Source organism: Cantharellus anzutake, assembly GCF_015039405.1.
Source record: "Cantharellus anzutake strain C23 chromosome Unknown EI90scaffold_34, whole genome shotgun sequence".
Taxonomy (NCBI): domain Eukaryota; kingdom Fungi; phylum Basidiomycota; class Agaricomycetes; order Cantharellales; family Hydnaceae; genus Cantharellus; species Cantharellus anzutake.
In genome coordinates this window covers 524,412-544,919 of record NW_024066984.1, presented here as the reverse complement: position 1 = coordinate 544,919, position 20,508 = coordinate 524,412, and positions in this window count along the sequence as shown.

Here is a 20,508-nt window from a genome sequence, read left to right as displayed (position 1 = left end):
CTCAGCTGGTAGCTGGTGGTGCCCTCTGTACTTTTTAACTGCACATGCAGCCTCACATCCATCTAGGCCAAGCTGATACCCATCCATATACTGTAGTGATTTGTTTGCAAAGTTATAAATACCCATGATCCCAAATGAAGCAGAAATTAAGGAGAATTCGTACCTGCACATTGTAACAATTGGAACTGATTCCAATGCATTGTGTGAATTGACCTTGACATCTTCAATGAGGGTGGGCATTCATGGTAAACCCACTTTGAATAACCCCAAACAGGTTCACTGAAATTCAGTTCACAATGGAACTTTGGGAGGAACAGGATGTCAAACCTGTCACATCCATACCAACTCTGCCTCACCTCTGCTCAACTCCGCCACACCTCTGGTCCACCTCCGGTCCATCCTCCCCCACACCTCTGCCATACCCTCCAGTTCACCTCTGGTTCACCTCTGCCTCCGATCTCTGGTACCTTCTCTGGTACCTCTTATCCTGTCAGGGCAATAGCCCTGAACCCCGAGCCACATGTAATTAGATACATATAGTCACGTGGGTAAGCAGGAACCTCTGGGTAACTGCTTACACACCACCGTAAAATACACATACTTGTATCACTTACGGCCCTGTGCACTGAGCTACCCAGAGACCTCACATATCCTCACCCTATACGTTTATTAATATTTCTACTTACCCAATATTACTATGGACCTCCTAGGACCTCTGCCCACTCCGCAAAGGTTTTCCCACTCTCCAGTAGCTGTCGCTAATTCCACCCTTCACCTACCTACTCCACAATGCTCGATAAGGCAATTCTCTCATGAGCTTGCTGACCTGACAAGTGGGTAAGTCCCCCTTGGGTTTTCCCCTTTGTTCCCATTTGTCTTCTATAAGTCCTGGACTGTAATTGATGGCACCTCAGTGCAAAATCGATGACTAGACTACCCCCCAGAGTTTGCACCCCCTTGTTCTGAAGTTAGGGACCAGACTCCTAAGTGTTACTTAACATAGGCACAGCGCTCCTCTCTGAGTCACTGAGGCCGCAGTCCTTCCACCTGTTCTCTACCTCCAGCCTCCTTCTGGGGAAAGGTCCAGGGACACTGCCCTCCTCACTGCATACCTGACAAAACGCAGCAGCCTCACAGTGAGTTTGCAGGAGTGATTTGACATTGAGAAAGTCTTCAGAATGGAAGAGAATATTGTGGCAGCAACATTGTGCTGCCACAGTACAGCATTTGAATTTATCACATTGGGCCTGAAGTCCAGAAACATCATAGCCTTGCTCCTCCAAAATTTGAGCCATCCCTTTGAAATACCCAGGATATTTTGGGTGATTATCTGGGTAGTAGAGGTACTGTGTCTCACCATTCCAAGTTGTATCTGCCATGCAACCCATCATAGTGCAAGGTTTCCCATCAGCTCTGTATATGACCCCTCCATTTTTGTCATGCACAGTCACAGGCACTCCCCACAGCTTAGGATTCCTTGGCATTTTCATTACTGATAATGCATCCACAGTGCACTTAGAATGAGTGCATGCATTGTCAAAGACAACGACATGCTTGTCATCTGGATAGCATGCCTTCAAGATTTCCATTGCCCTCGTCACTTGTTGAATCACATCATCATTCAAGAAATATCCATCTCGGCCTTTCCCTGGCCTGAGTGTAACCCACACATCACAACCATTGCCTTTCAACCACCCATAGTCTGCAGAGATGAAGTCGGCAATCATCAGTGATGCACCTTCACCCTTCAGATATGGCTTGGCTGTCTTGGAACAATGAACCCACCATATTTTTTGTCAATCATGAGCATAGAAGATCAATTCATCATGAAACCAGACAATCATGTGGCAGTCATTGGATTCAGTGAGTTGGAGTTCTTCCTGACCGTTTTCATCCCATTTTCACATAGATCTCTGGTATTCTGCCATTGCAGGCAAAAATACTTCATCAGCAAACCCAACCAGGAGGTATTAGAGCTCATAGAGCTCTCAGAGCTCTCAGAGCTAAGAACTTTGAAAATTGCAGGTCCCCCTCTCTGAGAGCTCAGGAAAGTAGCTCAAAGCTCTGAGAGCTCATAGAGATATATTTGCCCACAGAGGACTATTAGCTCTATGAGCAGCCTGAGCCCATGTTTAATTCACAAAATATTCAAAAAATTAAAAGCTTGACTAAAGTATCATGTGACTGGCCACAGTCAAGTCACTACCCTAGGGTCAACTGGACAACAGTCTACTTAACTTGCAACCCCCCATGTGGCACTGCACACCAAGGGCACACAACCCAATTAATATATACACTGAATTTAGGGTTATAGATAGGGTTAATCTGAAATTACTGAGGGGAAAATGGGGGGAAAATGGGGGGAAAAATGAGAGGGGAAATGAGGGGGGAGAATGAGGGGGAAAATAGGGGGAAAGGGGGGGGGAAAATGAGGGGAAAATTGAGGGGGGAATTGGGAGGGGGAATGAGGGGAAAATTAAAGGGGGGAAATGGGGGGAAAATGAGGGAAATGGAGGGGGCAATGAGGGGGAAATGAGGGGAAAATTGAAGGGGGGATGGGGGGGGAATTGAGGAGGGAATTGAGGGGGGGGATGAGAGGGAAAATGGGAGGAAAATGAGGGGGAACTGGGGGGTTTCTAAAAACTTGAAAAAAAGTCAGGGAAAATTAGGGAAAATTCAGAAATCTTGGGAAATGTTAGGGAGAGAAATTTCAGGACATTTAGAAATAATTAAAAAAAAATTGAAATCACCTTTCTATCATAAAATTTTTGCTATCTGAAAATTTCAAGGCAAACTCCAAAATCCAAAATTTACACTATATATTTCATCTCCTTTCTCACCCAAAACTCAACCAATTTTGACAATTCAAAAGGTTTGGTATGGATGTATGAACGATATCTGAAGGATACATCAGCTTTCTGTTTGCTTTATTGGGCTGTATTTTAAATTTACGCTTTTTGGGACACTTTTTAAAACTGATTTATACCCCACATAACATGCATGGTTACATTGCCACACTTAAGTGCTTTCCAATGCACATAGACAGAATCATCAAAATTGGATGAGTTTTGAGCAAGAAATGAGATGAAAGATAAAGTGCAAAGTTTTGAATTTTGGAGTTTTCCTCAAATTTTGCAAATAGCAATAAACAAGGTGCTGTATCTCAGCATATTCCATGGATACATCAGTAAACACAACAGGTCTATGAGGTCTATGAGCCTGCTGAGATCATAGAGCTCATAGAGCCTTTGGAGCCTTTGGAGTGATGAGGATGGCTATTTTCCACACATTTACAGAAACATATATCCATATTACCATTGCACTACTGGTGCCAAGATAATTCAGCAGATTCCATGGAGACATGAAGACCATTCATTAGTAAAAAAAAAACACAAAGCTCTATGAGCTCTATGAGCCCACTGAGCTCATAGAGCTTTTCGAGTGATGATGATGGCTATTTTACATGCATTTCCAAAAATGGATATCCATATTATCTTTGCACTTCAGCATCCTTATGAGAACAAAATCATATATATATTTCATTTTCTTGACTCTATGTGTAGAGGGTGCACAGCAAAAGACTCAATTTGCTCACAGAGCTCTGAGAGCTCTGAGAGGTCTGTACCAGGTTTGCTGATGAAGGATTTTGGCTATATTGTTTATTTGGGGGTACTTGAGGTCCACCGGGAGACCTGCATTTCAGGGGTCGTTTGTGGCGAACCAGGTTCCTAGTCCGGCTCTTGCACTCGTTTCCCTGTTGTTCATACACAATCCATCGGTGTAGACCACAATGTCCATGGGGGTTGGTGAGGGGAGTGTAAGTTCAGGGTAGTTTGGGAGTTGCTGTGGATTTTCTCTGAAGATCCTGAGGTAGCTAGATGTTCCCTGTCTGTCTTTTGGGAGGGCATTAATGATTTTAACTTTACTGGGGTCACCGAGGGTGTGGTGTTTTGCGCTTTCTGTTGCCAGTTGCGTGAGGATGGAGTTTCTTTTTATCTGTATGCATGGGTTGAACTCTGGCTTTAGGCTCGCTATTAACTTTCCTACTGTCTTATAGCAGGCCCCAGGGTGCTTGCACCCCATCGTTCTGTATTCTGATCATTTGGGGCATGGGCAGGGTCTGTCATTGCCTTGGATGTGGTCATCTTTCGCTGGTATTCCTGCTGTGTGAGTCTCAGACACTTCGCTGTGGGTGAGTTCTTGCTAATTTTGGTGTTATCCTTCTTTCCTACATGGTACCATTGTTAGAACCGGGCAGATTCGGACGACTCCGGAGTGGAATCGGAGACTTAGCGTGGAAGGACCTTGGCCTCAGCGACTCAGGTGGAGCGCTGTGCCATTGCTGGTTGTCCTAGGGGTCCCTAATTTCGGATCTAGCAGAGGGAAAGTCTCTTGGGGGGAATTCATGTCGAGTTCGGACTGAGGTTACAAGTTACTATGTACATTGTATATAAGGAGGGGTCCGGAATCAAAAGGAGCAAGGGTAGGACGAAAGGAGACAAAGGGAGATGGAAAGAGGAACAACACCGAGGGTCAAGGGTTTGACTCAATGGTGTTTCTCAAAGGAGGAATGAAGGGCCAAGGCCCAAGGAGGAAGGAAGGAGGTTGGGAGTGGGGAATGGCTAGCTGACTGAATAGAAAGGAAGCAGCAGCCCAAATAGGAGAATAGCGGAACTGAATGGAGCAATGCAATAGTTGCAAGGTCCGAGGTAAGTCCGGAAAGTCCGAACTCGGAAGTTAAACTCCGGAATATTGGCAAACATAATTAAATGGAATGAGCTAACCAATACAATGGGTATAAGCGGAGGTGGGGTCAAAGTCCGAGGTCGGAGCTAAGACCGGAGGTTCCGGAGACAGAGATGCGAACGGGATTCCGGAGTGGTGGTCTGGAGTCGGGAGCATGAGCATAGGTTTTGCGTACTCATCTGGAAGGTGTCAAGGTTGGGGTTGGACCCAGAATGTCCCGGAGTCAGACCGAAGGTGGTGTCAGAGCCGGAGGTGGGATAACCTCTTGGGAGTCGGCAAGGAGGTGACGGAAGGGAAGTAGGACTCCGGAAGTCAGATTCGGAGTTCCGGGAGCCCGGAGCGGAGGTCGGGATTGTATGGATATGACAGGTTCGATCACTAGGTTGAAAAGTAAGCAGGACAGGGGGTCTCCTTGCCTGACTCCATGATTTACATAGAAATGTTCACTGGTGACTCCATTTAGTATCACAGATGTCTTCGGGTTGGTGTACAGGGCTTTAATAGTCCTTATGGTGGGCTGGGGGATTCCCATTGCTTCGAGTGTCCGCCATAGGTAGTTGTGCCAGATTCTATCATAGGCTTTTTCTTGGTCAAGTGCGATGATGGTTCCATTTTGGCTGATGATTTCGCATAGGTCGATCATATGTGTTAGATGAGTGGGTGGAATGTCCAGAAGCGGAGGAGGGACTCGGGAGTGGAGGGACCTTGGCCTCAGTGACTCAAGTGGAGCGCTGTGCCACTGCTTGATGTCTAAGGAGGTCCTTAATTTCAGGTTAGCAGGGGGAGTCTCTTTGGGGGACAATCCAGTCGTCATGTTCATCGATTTCAGACTGGGGGTACAGGAAACTAAGTACAGAGTGTATATATAATAATACAGGAGGAGTCAGAGGATCCAAAGGGAACAAAGGGAACTGGAAGGAGACAAAGGGGGACTGGATGAGGGAACAACCACAAGGGTCAAGGGTTGGTGTTAGATACTGATCCGGGGTCAGGCACCGAAGGTCGCCGATGCGGACCGCTAAGGGCCGCGATGGCCATGATGCCTCAGACAAGGCCCGAGGGTAGGGCATTTGGCCTCAGCAACTCTAAAGGGAGTGCTGTGCCCCCTAGTTGTCTCTTGGCCCTCATTTCGAACTTACTGGGGCTGCCTTGTTGGGGTCAGGGCTTGGGGTCGTGGTCAAGTCGATATTAGAGCTGAGGTACTATGATGTAGTATACAGGATATATATATGAAGATAGAATGAATAGAAGCGGACCCGGGCCGAAGGCCGAAGGGTCCGGAAGCAAATAGGAACAACGAGCAGGGTTGGCCGCACAGCGGCCGGCAATGACCGAGGGTCAAAACAAACAATAACAGATAAATAAACGAAGGGGTGTAGGGCCGCGATAGCGGCGATGGTATCATAGCGGAGTAGGCGATGTCGCGGAGTCACGCTAGGTCGGTGCCAGAGGCGGACTCGGGGCAGGGAGGTCGGTGTGGCTGTGGGGGAGTCGGCCAAGTGTAGGGGAGCCTAGGGGCAAGTGGGGGAGTGAGCAGGGAGCCCTCATGGAGGATAGGGCTGAGGTTGGCGCTCGCGCTCGCGCTCGCATAGCGGGAATAGGCTCGGGCGGCATCGGGACGGGCGGCTAACGGGCCGGAATGCATGGTCGTGACAGTTGGAACTCTATGGTGCTTCCCAAAAGGGCAAGGCCAAGAGGGGAAGGAGTGGAGGGGGTTGTGGGGAATGACAGCTGACTAATATGGAAAGGAAGCAGCTGTCTAAATAAGGAAGAGGCAACAAGAGGATTAAATGACACCATACAGTAGAGACTGCAGGGTCTGGAGTAAGTTCCGGAGGTCCGGAGTTGGAAGTCAAAGTCTGGAATATTGGCTAGACGTAATAAATGAAATGTAATAAGGATTACAAGGAGATAAGATGGAGGAGGAGGTCAAAGTCCGGAGGTGGAGATGTGACTGGAGTTCCGGAGCTGGAGGTGCGATGGGGTTCCGGTACAGGAGTCCGGAGCTGGAGGTGGAGCATCGCAAGCTCTGGTCTGGAAGGTACGAGGTTGGGATTGGACCTGGAGTAAACTGGAGTCGGATCGGAGGTAGTGTTGGACATTGTGTTGGAGCCAGAGGTAGAGTGGGCTCTCAACAACCAACAGGAGGAGGTGGTGGTGGTGGGTGGGGAGTTCTGGAGGAGATGGAGGTTCAGAAACAGGAGTGGAGGTCCGGAGTTGTATGGATATGACAATATAGTTCACCAGGTTGATCTGGTGATGGATACTCCTTCCTTTTATGAAGGCTGCTTGGCATTTGTTTATTAGGGATGGGGCGAGTGGGGTCAGCCTGTTCATAATGGCTGTTGTCATTATTTTGTATTTGGCATTCAGCACTGTAACGGGTCTGTAGTGTTCAATTTCCCTTTTATCCTTTTTTTTTGTATATTGGGCATATCCAGCCTGCTGTGAAGTTCGGTTCTGCATGTCCTCTCTCTTCTATGTTGTTGTATATGCATTGTAGGAGTTTAAGCAGTGGTTATCATCCCCATTTGCCTTCCATCTTTCATTCAGTTTTTTATACAGTTCCGTTGGGATCCCATTTAGGCCTGGCACTTTCCCATTCGGTGATTGCTTGAGGGCATGTTTCACTTCATTGTAGCTGAGATGTGTGGTCATGGGGGCTGCTATCATGTCCGAGATGTGTGGGAGGTTTGACAAGTGTTCCTTTATTAAGGTTTCCCTCTCTTCAGGAGGGGTGTTCAAGTCCCTTTGTTGGACTGAGAGTCATAGTAATTTGCCGCTATTGTTGCCATTTCGGAGGAGTTTGTAGTGTAGTGCGGCAGGTTTGACTGGGGGACTTTCATTTCATATATCGTGTCCCTCGGTTTTTTCTCCTTTCCCCAGCTGTACCAGTATTTATTTATGGATTCAGCGTACACTCTTCTGTTAGTGCTTGCCATCATACTGTTCTTGGCTTGTCTAGTCCTCTCGACTTCTTGGATTCTCTCCATTAGGGCCATAATTTGATATTGTTTTTCCTCAAGGAGGTGTGACTTCACCTGTTGGAGTTTAGCTATTGCTTTCTTTTGCCTTCTCTCCAGGCAGGTCAGCGTTGAGCTTATCATTCCACTTTTCACCTTGGCTGTCTTGCATGCCAGGTTGGTGGTTATCTTTGTGAATCTTTGGAATGTGGCTTGGGTTTCCTTGCTTGTAGGGGGGTCAGTCCTTGTGATCTCAGTCAGGGCACATCTTCTGTGTTCCTCAATGGCTATGAGGAACTCTTGGTCATTAATTAGGTAGTTGGGGATGGCCCATCTTCCTTTGCCGATGTAGGGGGTTTTTTGGTCATGGATGGTGACTGAGACCATCTGGTGGTCTGCTGTCGGTAAGTTGGAGTTTGTGATGCCCCACACAAGGGACTTGTTGAAGAATTCATCTGTGGCATAGATCCTGTCTATGCATGATAGGTGGGTTCCTGTTGTGTGCCCTTGTGGGTGGGGGGTTTGTCTTACACCATCTGGCTATTAGGGAGTTGTGTCAGGGACTGCATGTCAGTTCATGACAATAAAGGTGTTCCCAAGAATCCTAGTCATTGTTAACGCTGAGGTGCCACCCTCAGTGGAGATAGGAGTTATATACATGGGTACCGCTACCCACTAGAGTGCGGCTACAACGAGAGAGAAGATAACCGATAGAATGACGACATGAAAAGATAGCTATTCATTCGGATAATCGTAAGCGAGGTGTGGGAAAGGGGTGACATGTGGACGGAAGATAGGAAGCAGGAGCTAAGCGAGAGCTAAGCGAGATTACCTGCGTTCTTCGGATCACTCCGGATCGTCTTATGGCAACTCCCTTCCGGCATAGGGAGTCAGGGTAGCCGGTTAGGCCGTGCCCTGACAAGTTGTCACTCAAGAAATCTCTCAGGGTGCATACTGCACTATCTGCATCCTCATGTGGGGGAAAGCGGTCAATTGCTTCTTCAACTACGTTGAGGTCACCAAGCATGATGTTGATGGGGGAGCAAGCCATTTGGGAGGCTAGCACACACCAAAAGTTTGTGCTCTCTGATCCGGTTCCGTTGATGTTTGGGGTGTAAATTGCGACAATATTTATCTTCTTTCCTGGGGGCCATTCCACTGTGGTTTTAAGGGCATGGCCTGGTATGAGGTTCGTCGTGTTTTCTGGGTTTTTATTAATTATACTCCTGTTCACTATTATTGTGACCCCATTTGCCCCTGCGTGGTTGGGGTCAAAGGAGTGTAGGATGTGGAACTTTTCACCATATCTATTATCAAGTTCCCATTCCTGGGAGTTGTCAGTGTGGGTTTCTGACACACACATGATGGCCGTTTTGTCAGGGCACACACCCTGACTAGCCCGGACCCGCTACACTTCCTGCACGCATTCCCACACCGCATGCTCTGTGCGCCACATGGTCCAGCCCCGGATCCTGCCTTCATGTGACTTCCGGGTATCCCCGGAAGTTTTCCTGGTATGGTGGCCACTGTGGGAAGATGAGAAGTTAGCTTCCTTCTCATCTCCTTACCCACAGTAGGATTGTGCCCTGGATAGGGCTGGCCAGACCAGAGACTGTGGACCATAGGGGAGGGTCATGGGGACCTGGGAGTCGTCCCCTGACATTTGGTGGGGGGTTGAGTTGGTCCATTTTCCGATCCGCAATGCCCATCACTGGGGTTATGTAAAACAGGATAAGCATTTCCCCCTCTGGGCGCCAAGGGCGAGTCTACCTTTGCCAGATTAATATTGACCATGTGTCAGGGCAATAGCCCCGAACCCCGAGTCACATGTAAACTAGATACACATAGTCACGTGGACAAGCGGGAACCTCCGGGAAACCGCTTACACACCACCGTAAAATACATCATCTTGTATCACTTACGGCCTTGTGTGCTGAGCAACCCCAAAGACCTCACACCATGTGATTGGGATTTGTTTTCTCTGTGTGTTTTTGGGCATTTTGTGTGGGTCCCTGGCTCAGTTGCCAGCCGGTTTTCCAGGGGGGGTTGTGGAGGTTATTTGTACTGGGCTTTCCTGTCGCCTAGGCTCAATAAGTTGGGCCCAGTACTTGTGGGTTTTTAAGGGTTTTTGCGGATTTAGCAATCATTGTATATACATGTGATTACATGATTGGGTAGCTAAGATGTAGTCATCAGCCATGCTTGTGGGAGGGGGGGTTGTTGTTGTTGTACTCTACTTTGTTACCCCATGGCCTTGTGTCAATGTGGCAGTGCAGCCATCCCAACTCGCTACAGCGTGTGTACATGAGGGGATCATCCTTACATGATATGGGTGTCTGGGTGGTGTCTTTGGGTGAGTGGGATCCTTGGGAGTTGTGACATCGGGGGGGAGTTGTCAGGGTGATGTGTGTATGTTACATATATAAAAATAAATATTTGTTGGTCAACTGTGTCACTCTACTCTGCATCCATCACTGTCTCCTTCTCCATTTGGGGCCTCGGGTCTGCTCCCATTGCCTCTCTTCTCCAGTGCTTGTGATTTCTTGGCGAACTCCACTAGTCTGAGAATGCCTTTTGGCTTGCTCATGAGGATATCGAGCCTAGACTGACACCTGCGGCCCAGTATGTGTCTGAATCTCTTAAATTTTGGGCATACCTGTAGGATGTGTTCTCTGGTTTGCATGTATGCACCACAAGTGCACTCCTTGCTCTCCACTTGGATGCCAAATCAGTGGTAGTATTCCCCAATGTGAGCATGTGTCAGGGCAATAACCCTGAACCCCGAGTCACATGTAAATTAGATACATATAGTCACGTGGGTAAGCGGGAACCTCCGGGTAACTGCTTACACACCACCGTAAAATACACATACTTGTATCACTTACGGCCTTGTGTGCTGAGCTACCCAAAGACCTCACAACATAACAAGTTAGTACTGAATAGACCTGTGAAGGACAAAGCAGAAGTTACATCCAAGTGGCAAAGATGCCATCAACAACCCTAATGCCCCCCTTGAGATTGTTGCTCACGTCTAAGATCCCTCTCATCATAATACTCAGCCTTTACATCCAAGAGAGACGTAGGTGAGTGTTTGTTTGAGGTTTTTGCAGACTCAGTAGCGCCCACGGACCAAAACCCGGCCCCACAAACCACACCCGCACACACTACCACCCTCCCCCTCTTCTCTGTCTCAAGTCAAGGCAATTGACCTGTTACAACATTGGAGCTGTCTGGAAGCCTTCAGGGCTCCATAGTTAGGGAGGTGTAGGTAATATATTGAAAAGAGGGGGTGGTGACCATCGAGGGAGGTGGAGGTGATTGTGGAATACAGGAGCTCTGAGGTTAGTGAAGAAGGAGTGGAGGTAGTCTGGAAGGGTCGGAGGTGGTGGAAGACAATGGTGTCAGGGCCCGGCCTCTGTCCAGGGGCGGCCCTACCTTAGAGCTGGACACTTGCGGTGTCCCAGGCAGCCAGGTGCTGGATCCTATCCCAAGCTCCTCAAACTGACTAAGTGGGGATTGAGTTGTCATGTATTATGGAAGGTAGCTACAACTTGCCTAAGCAGGGATTGAGTTGAGAAGAAGGGTAAGTTTCCCTATTCCCCGCTTGGCTGCTATAAAAGGGAAATGTACTGCACAGTTTGTAACGTGACTATGGGTAGAAGCCGAGCATGTTCCCACAATGCGGAAAAGGTGTCACATGGGTTAAGGCGAGTTGCTCGCCTTGACCCACATGATTTTTCCCACGGGTTTGCATGCGGGCTGTAGTTGGGAGAGGTGTGTAAAGGTGGGAGGATGAGGGAAGTGGGGGGAGGGAAGGGAAGGTGGTTCTGGGGTTGTATGGTCAGGTGTGGTTGCCCTGACAGATGGCCATGATGTTAACCACATGTATTGTTAGACACTGGTCCAGGGTCGGCACCGAAGGTCGCCGTTGCAGGCCGCTATAGGCCACGATGGCCGCGATGCCTCAGACAAGGCCTGAGGGTAGGGCATTTGGCCTCAGCGACTCTAAAGGAGCGCTGTGCCCCCTAGTTGTCTCTTGGCCCTCATTTCGGACTTACTGGGGTTGCCTTGTTGGGGTCAGGACTTAGGGGTTGTGGTCACATCAATATTAGAGCTAAGGTATCATACAGGATATATATAGGAGGAAGAAATGAATGGAAGTGGACCCGGGCCGGAGGCCGAAGGGTCCGGAAGCAAACAAGAATAAGGAGCGGGGTTGGCTGCATAGTGGCTGGCAATGACCGAGGGTCAAAACAAACAATAACAGATAAATAAAGGAAAGAGTGTAGGGCCGTGATAGTGGCGATGGTATCGTAGCAGCGCTGGACTCGGAGTTGGGCCGGAGTCAGGTGTGGGGATGATAGTGGCCCTGTAGGGGCCAAGTGGGCGGGGTAGAGGAGTCGCACTGGGCACGGTGCCAGAGGCGGACTCAGGGCAGGAAGGTTGGTGTGGCTGTGGGGGAGTCGGCCAGGTGCAGGGGAGCCTAGGGGCAAGCGGGGGAGTGAGCAGGGAGTCCTCAGGGAGGATAAGGCTGAGGTTGGGGCTCATGCTCACGCTCGCATAGCGGGAATGGGCTCAGGCGGCATCGGGATGGACGGGGAACGGGCTGGAATGCATGGCCATGACATGTATATAAACACAGCCTAAGTGGGAACTGAGAAGCAACCTTCTTCTCACGCTTCCCACTTTAGGCAAGTAGCTTACATTCCCCCTGTTAATAATAATAACACACTTCCCACTTTAGCCTAAGTGGCCAGGGACACCTGTTTGCATCAGGCCCGTTGTTATGCATGCCTGTGTAGTACCTTACCGGGCCCTCAGCCCTGGGCGACATACCCGGGCGCTCTCGACCCCGGGTCGGTCCCTGACACATTGGACCGCTCCCACCATGTGTTGGGACTTTATTTATTTTGACCCTGTAGTGTTCCATGTTGGTAAGTACAGCAAGGACCTCATTTTCTGTGATGAGCACCGCTATTCGTGGCCATATTGGATTAAGTCGGAGGCCTTACATGTTGGTGTGGTCATGAGCTTAATGTTCCCTGCTACCGAATAACCGATTGCCATGATCCTGAGGTAGTGTGGGAGATTCTTCCTCTCCAACAGCTCATTAGCTCTTTTCCGGGTTTCTATGCTGTTTGGGTGCTGATCTGGGTGAATTGGGGGGTTCACCTGGATGATTAGGCAGTGTGAGTCCACTGTGGGTTCCGCCAGCTGTTTGGCAGTCAGCCCCTGTGGGCCCACCACGATATTTGGCTGCTTTGGTTCGCTGTGGGGTGGGGGTGGCTTTTGGGGGTTTTTTGCTGCGACGCTCACCCAGGTTTTCTTTGGTTTCCCCATCGGCAGGTCTTCATTTTCCATCCTCCATTCAGATGGGACCTGGAACAAGTCCAGTAGTTTTTTGGATAGCCGATGCAGAGGCTCTTCCCTCTGTTTCCCTTTGTCTGCTTTTGGGGCTTGACTGGGGGGCATGGGGGAGGACTCAGGGGATAGTTGGGCTGTGGGCATGTTTAGGTGCCACTGGCACTACTGAGTCAAGATGTTAAGATTGATAAGTTTTTTGGTGGGTTGTGTTGTAAAACACACCTCATACACTTAAAAAAGTGTGAGGTCTCAGTGGGTAGCTCAGCACACAGAGCTGTAAGTGATACAATGGTGTGTATTTTACAGTGGTGTGTAAGCAGTTAACCAGAGGTTACCGCTTACCCATGTGACTATATGTATCTTTAATTACATATGGCTCAGGGTTTGGGGCTATTGCCCTGACACTAGTTGTAGTGCGGCCTTCGCATTTGCCGTTAGGCTCAGCTTTCCCTTGTTCATTAGGGGGCTAGGGGGCCCGTCTGATGAGCTCTGGGACTTGTAGAGGTCATTGTCCATACTAGCTGCCTTAGTGGTGGCAAATTGGGGTGGGTGGTTTCAGAGCAGGGAAGTTGTCCAGCTTCCGAGCGGTCTTTTTGTTTGAGAAGTGGGCTTCCAGTATCATTTCATCCTCAGGGGTGAGTGGGGTGAGGGTCTGCATCTCAGTGGGGGTGGTTGTCTGTTTGGGTGGTGTCTTCGTCAGGGGGGGTTTTTGGGAATGTAGTGAGGTTTTACCTCCATGACTCAGCGAGTATCAGGGACGGCTCAAGGAAGGCATCAGAGGTCGAGGCTGCAGACACATTCACCTCAAGGATGATGAAAATGCAGGAAGAGGTGAAGGCGGCGCTGGAGCATGTGGTGGAGGAGATGGCCCACTACTATGACCGAAATCGAGAAGTAGCGCCCAAGTATAAAGAGGGCGATCAAGTCTGGCTCAGCACCCAGAACTATACCATGGACCGCCCAACCAAGAAACTAAATCACAAATGGACAGGCCCCTTCAAAATCCTTAAGGTTGTATCCCCTGCTGCTGTCAAACTCCAGCTCACAGCATGACAAAAGGGAGTCCACCCAGTGGTATCATGTCAGGGGACAACTCCCGGGTCCCCATGACCCTCCCCTATGGTCCACAGTCTCTGGTCTGGCCAGCCCGATCCAGGGCACAATCCTACTGTGGGTAAGGAGATGAGAAGGAAGCTAACTTCTCATCTTCCCACAGTGGCCACAATATCAGGCAAACTTCCGGGGATACCCGGAAGTCACATGAAGGGATAGGAACCGGGCCCGGAGCATGTGGCGGGCAGAGCGTGCACACATGTGGGAAGTGCAGCGGGTGGATGCGCATCCGGATGCGGGTCCGGGTCCAGGCTAGTCAGGGTGTGTGCCTTGACATATCAGTAACAAAGGTTCAACCCTATCACCCAGATGAGGTCCCCAAACGACCCACTGACCCCTGCCCAGGCCCTGAAATCATAGATGGAGGAGAAGAGTACGAAGTCAAGAAGGTCCTCGATTCCCGCTGGCACCACAGGAAGCTCTGGTACCTGGTGAAGTTTACGGGCTGGCCAAACTCTGAGAATGAATGGCTCCCTTGCAATAACCTGGCCAACGCCCATGACTGGATTGAGGACTTCCACAGAGTGCACCCAGGCACCCCAGGCAGAGAGCAAGAAAACCCCCTGGCCACTTCGAGGCGAAGCAGCCTAAGGGGGGGGTGATGTCAGGGCACACCACCACCTTCTCTCTCTCCCCTATCTTTCCTTCTTTCTTTCTTTCCTCCTTTCTCCACATGGACAACCTTTTCCCTTACACCTGTAGCCCAGACACATCTGATGCCAGGTAGCCCACACGGGTACCTCTACTTGTATTTCTCTTCTCTGACACTCAGGATCACCTGCAGAACCACCCACAATAGCCCAGCTCCATCCGGGGGGATGTGGCATCCTCACATGACCGATTCCCACCTGTATATAAACCAAGCTGAAGCAGAACCGAAGAAGTAACCTTCTTCTCATTTTTTGCTTCAGGCAAGTACCCTAACCTAGTTTAGCCCTTCATCTTAATAACAATACATTTTCTGCTTCAGCCTAAGAAGCCATGGAGGGACGTGAGCCTGAGAGAGGGCTATCCACTATACTGCCCCACTACTCCGCTACCACCTGAGCTGCTAGTGCTGGGTGTTACGCCGCCACCCCTACCTCTCCTGCACCGTCCCTGACAAGTAGTTAGGCTGTAGAGCCAGTCTACCCTCCATGCTACTTTATATACATATGTACAGTGTATGCTGGAGTCAGCAAATACATGCAGCTTGGTAAATAGTAAACAAGCACGCTTTTGCACATGATCTTAACAAGATATAAGGTAGGCTTTCATACTTAATGACTATCCAGAAGCAAACATTGCAAAACCCACCATTCACCATAGCCTTTTGCCCACCACCCATGGGGTCATTGTTGACCCTATAAGCTATAGATTTGATGGCACAGAAGAACTTCTTGATCGCAGAATTTCAATTTCCATTCTGGTTCAGGATATTATTTCTTGATGCCCATGATTAACTTTTCTTTAATCATTGACCTCAGTTCAGCAAAGAACTGGTGGCACATAAATAACTTAGGCGAGCATGCAAAAAAAAAGGTGGGCAACTGCAAAGTCGTTAAACTAGTAAAGGGAGGAAATGGGAAACAGAGGAAGCCCTCACCATGGGCTCACTGCATAAGAACAGCTAAAAAACATACAATGCACGAAAACAATGTGCGAAAACAATCTAAGGATGATACAATATAGGTAGCTCAGGGGGAACAAAAGCTCAGGCAACACCATGGCAAGGAGTTGAGAAGACACTCGAGCCAAGGGTTATCGACAAAGAGTGCCCAGTAACCTAAAAAAGGCGTTGAGTGCAATGCTAGTTACTGGATCTATCGGGTAGTTCCGAGGGAACTAGGCAGTTCGCTGAATTACCACACAGTCTACAAGCTGTAGGCCTGATGTCCCTATAAACGACTCGCTGTCAGGGCACGCTGCCACCACCGCTGCCACTGCCACCTCCTTCTTCTTTTCGTCTCATCGTCTCATTCTCTCACTCTCTCTTCTTTCCTCCTTCTCTTTTCTATCTTTATACAGATGACCTCTCTTTCCTTCCCACACTTGTAGCACGGATGCACCCGATGCCGAGCACCCCGTAGGGGCATTGCGACACCGGACACGCTGCGCATTCCTACTTGTATTTCCCCTCCAACACTCGGGATCAACTGCAGAGCCACCTGCGGTAACCCGGCTTCGTCCAGGGATGATGTGGCACCTCCACATGACCCATTCCCACATGTATATAAACTAAGCCGAAGCAGGACCAAAGAAGTAACCTTCTTCTCATTTCCCGCTTCAGGCAAGTACCCTAGTTTAGTCTAGCTTCCCACTCTAATAACAATACATTTCCCGCTTCAGCCTAAGAAGCCATACAGGGACGTAAGCCTGAGTGAGGGCTGCCCACTATACGGTCTCACCACCCCGCCGCCGTCCGGGCTGCTAGTGCTGAGTGCTACACCACTACCTCTGCACGTGTGGGTTCTGTCCCCATCCTTGGGTGGTGCCCGGTGTCAAGCTCAAAGGGGGTGTGGCAGGTCAATGTGTGGATGCAGTTGTTATGGGAGAATTCCGCTAGCGGGAGCCAGTCCACCCAATCGTCTTGGTGGTGGTTGATGAACACTCGGAGATAAGCTTCTATCTCTTAGTTCACCCACTCTGTCTGTCCATCTGTCTGCAGGTGGTAAGGTGCTGAGGGGGTTACCTTGACCCTAGCAGGGCCACTAGCTCTTTGGAAAATTGGGAGATGAAGGTGCTCCCCCTGTCACTGAGGATCTCCTCAGGAAGTCTGTGATGCTTCCAGATGTGTTCAAGGAAGAGTCGGGCGATCCCTGCTGAGTCTACCATCATGACTGTAGGGATTGCATGGATGCACTTGGAGAGGCAGTCTACCACGACTAGGATGGCATTGTAGCCCTTTGACTTGGGAAGCTCTCCAATAATATCTATGGAGATTACCTGCCAGCAGCGTGTGGGGACCTTGTTTGGCATGAGTTTCCCTACCTTCTGCAAGGGGAACGATTTGATGCGGTTGCAGGCATTGCACCCCACTACATAACGGCCCACATACTCTGCCATCTGGGGCCACCAGTAGTCGCAGGAGATGAGCTCTAGGGTTTTCCATCGCCCCAGATGTCCCATTGCCCACATGTCATGGTGTAGGCGCACCAGGTTGTGGTGGAGTTGCAGGTCCTTCGGGATGTACACTTTCCCCGGTAGAGGATCAGTCCTCTGTCTTTACCCCATTCATCTGTCCTGAGTGTTCCATCCCCTAGTTCCCTTAGCACTTTCACCACCTTCTTGTCATGGTCTTTCACTGCCCGTATTCTCTCCAGGATGGTTGCTTCTTCTCCCTCCACCATGACAGCTTCAGTCACATGGGCTTCAAACCACTCTGGCTGTAGGAGGGTCAGGCTTTCATTGTTGTCCTTCCCCTTCAGGTGGTCGATGTGGCATGAGAGGGCATCCAGTTTCCCCATGAGCTTCCCTGGCTGGTGGATGAGGGTGAAGTGGAAGCGGGACAGGAACAGCGACCACCACACCTGGCAGCGATTCAGCTGCTGCAGGGTGTGGAAATAGCCTAAGTTGTGGTGGTCCATGTAGATATCCACCTTTTCCTCCACCCCTTCTGTGAAACTCTTGGACATGAAGGCGATGGGGTGATATTCGCTGTTGGTTTGGAGTTCCCTATCAGGAACTGTAGCCTATCCCACCTCCTCAGGAGAAGGATATGGTCCAGGCAGCTCCAGGATGCCTGGCCATGCACCTGCGGGTCCCACTTCCCACGGTCACCCACTACCGTGCACTGGTTCACCAGCCCGCTTTCCCCAACAACTCCCACTACCAGTACGCTCCCATGAGCGCCAAGTCACCGATAGCCACCAACTGGGTGACTGTCATATCCATACGATCCCGACCTCCGCTCCGGGCTCCCGGAACTCCGAACTCCGACTTCCGGAGCCCTACTTCCCTTCCGCCACCTTCTCCTTGCCAACTCCCAAGAGGTTATCCCACCTCTGGCTCAGACACCACCTTCGGTCCGACTCCGGAACATTCCGGGTCCGACCCCAATCTCGACACCTTCCAGACGAGTATGCAAAACCTAAGCTCCTGACTCCGGACCTCCGCTCCGGAATCCCATTCGTGTCTCCATCTCCAGAACCTCCGGTCTTAGCTCCGACCTCGGACTTTGACCCCACCTCCACTTATACCCATTGTATTGGTTAGCTCATTCCATTTAATTATGTTTGCCAATATTTCGGAGTTTAACTTCCGAGTTCGGACTTTCTGGACTTACCTTGGACCTTGCAACTATTGCATTGTCCTATTCAATTCCGCTATACTCCCTCATTCCTATTTGGGCTGCTGATTCCTTTCTATTCAGTCAGCTGGCCATTCCCCACTCCCATCCTCCTTCCTTCCTCCTTGGGCCTTGGCCCTTCATTCCTCCTTTGAGAAACACCATTGAGTCAAACCCTTGACCCTCGGTGTTGTTCCTCTTTCCATCTCCCTTTGTCTCCTTTCGTCCTACCCTCGCTCCTTTTGATTCCGGACCCCTCCTTATATACAATGTACATAGTAACTTGTAACCTCAGTCCGAAATCAACATGAATTCCCCCCAAGAGACTTTCCCTCTGCTAGATCTGAAATTAGGGACCCCTAGGACAACCAGCAATGGCACAGCGCTCCGCATGAGTTGCTGAGGCCGAGGTCCTTCCATGCTAAGTCTCCGATTCCACTCCGGAGTTGTCCGAATCCGCTAGTTCTAACAGTGAATCCCTTTGAGAGTCCCAGTATCCCTCACTACCGGTACGCTCCATTGAGTGCCAAGTCACCACTAGCCGAACACTCCCAGCACACCCGCTACCGGCACGCTCCCAGGAGCGCCAAGTCCCCATTAGCAGACAGCCAGGTGGCTCCCTCAAGGAGCCCACATACCGGTACACTCCCAGGAGTGCCAAGTTATCGTGGGCCGACACACAGGTTGTACTTCCATACACTCATCCTATTCTGCTCTCCCTCCGATGGCTACGCAGCCACCTCCATTAGTGAGCCGAACAGCTCAGGTTGGGTTCCCCAGAACCCATTCCTGTAACAAAGAGCTTCCTCCGCCGCAGCATTTCCAGCACTTCTCACACCACCTTCCGGTGTTCCTCCAGGGTGGACCTGAAGATCAGAATGTCGTCCATGTAGCAGATAACAACCTCCTGGTCAATGAAGTCCCAGAGGATGTTGTTCATCATAGTCTGGAAGATCGCTGGGGAGTTACACAGCCCAAAGAACATTACCATGGGTTCGAACAGGCCCTGGTCGGTCGCAAATGCCACCTTCCACTTGTCACCATCTTTGATCTGCACATTGTTGAACCCCCAGCACAGATCTAGTGCCGAGAAATACTTCACATTTCAAAGGCGCACAAGGACATCAGAGATGAGTAGGAGGGGGTACGAGTTCTTGACTGTTATCTCATTGAATTTTTGATAGTCTTGGACCAGGCACAGGGACCCATCTTTCTTTTTGACAAAGAATACCAGGGCACCCATTGGCAACTTCGATGGGCATATGCATCCATTCCGCAGGTTTTCACATAGGAACTCATCTAGTTCCTTCTGCTCTGGCCAGGACAGAGGGAAAGTCTTCCCTCTGGGGAGCTTAGCATCGGGGGTCAGATCAATGGCGTGGTACCAGGGCTTCCAGGGGGGCAGCACATCGAAGGCCTCTTTTGAGAATACGGCCTGGAAGTCCCTGTAGTGCTCTGGTACCAGCTCCTCCAACGTTGATGGTTTCGCCTCCATGTCCTGGTGTCAGAGACCAGGTTTGAGACGAAGGGAAGTCTCCGTGGCGGAGGGCTTCAGCCTCAGCGACTTATGCCAAGAGCGCTGTGCCTAGTAACATGTCCATGCCCTAACTTACTAACTGGCAACCAGAACCGAAAGGGGGTAACTCTAGTCGATTTTATTACTGAAGTGTAACCTATGTACAAGTTGGATATATATATGGTTACAGCGAAGACGGGTCCACAAATGGCGGAGCCAAACGGAGCGGAGCTAACGGGGTTAAACATTAGCTGACTGAATATTACCGACGAGTCAGGTTGCAGGGTTAACGGAAAGGCAGGCGATAACCCAGAAACAGAAAGGAGGGATAGGCCCAAAGGTGGGCTCTGCAGGGCAGGCGAGTGTATTGCCCAGCAGAGGCAGGAGTGCGCTAGCGGACGTCGGAGCTGTCCGGAAGTCTTCGGGGCTCCATACTTAGGGAGGCATAGGTAATAAATTGAAAGGAGGGGGTGGTGACCATCGAGGGGTACTGAGGGAATTGCGGAATACGGGAGCTCCGAGGTTAGTGAAGAAGGAGC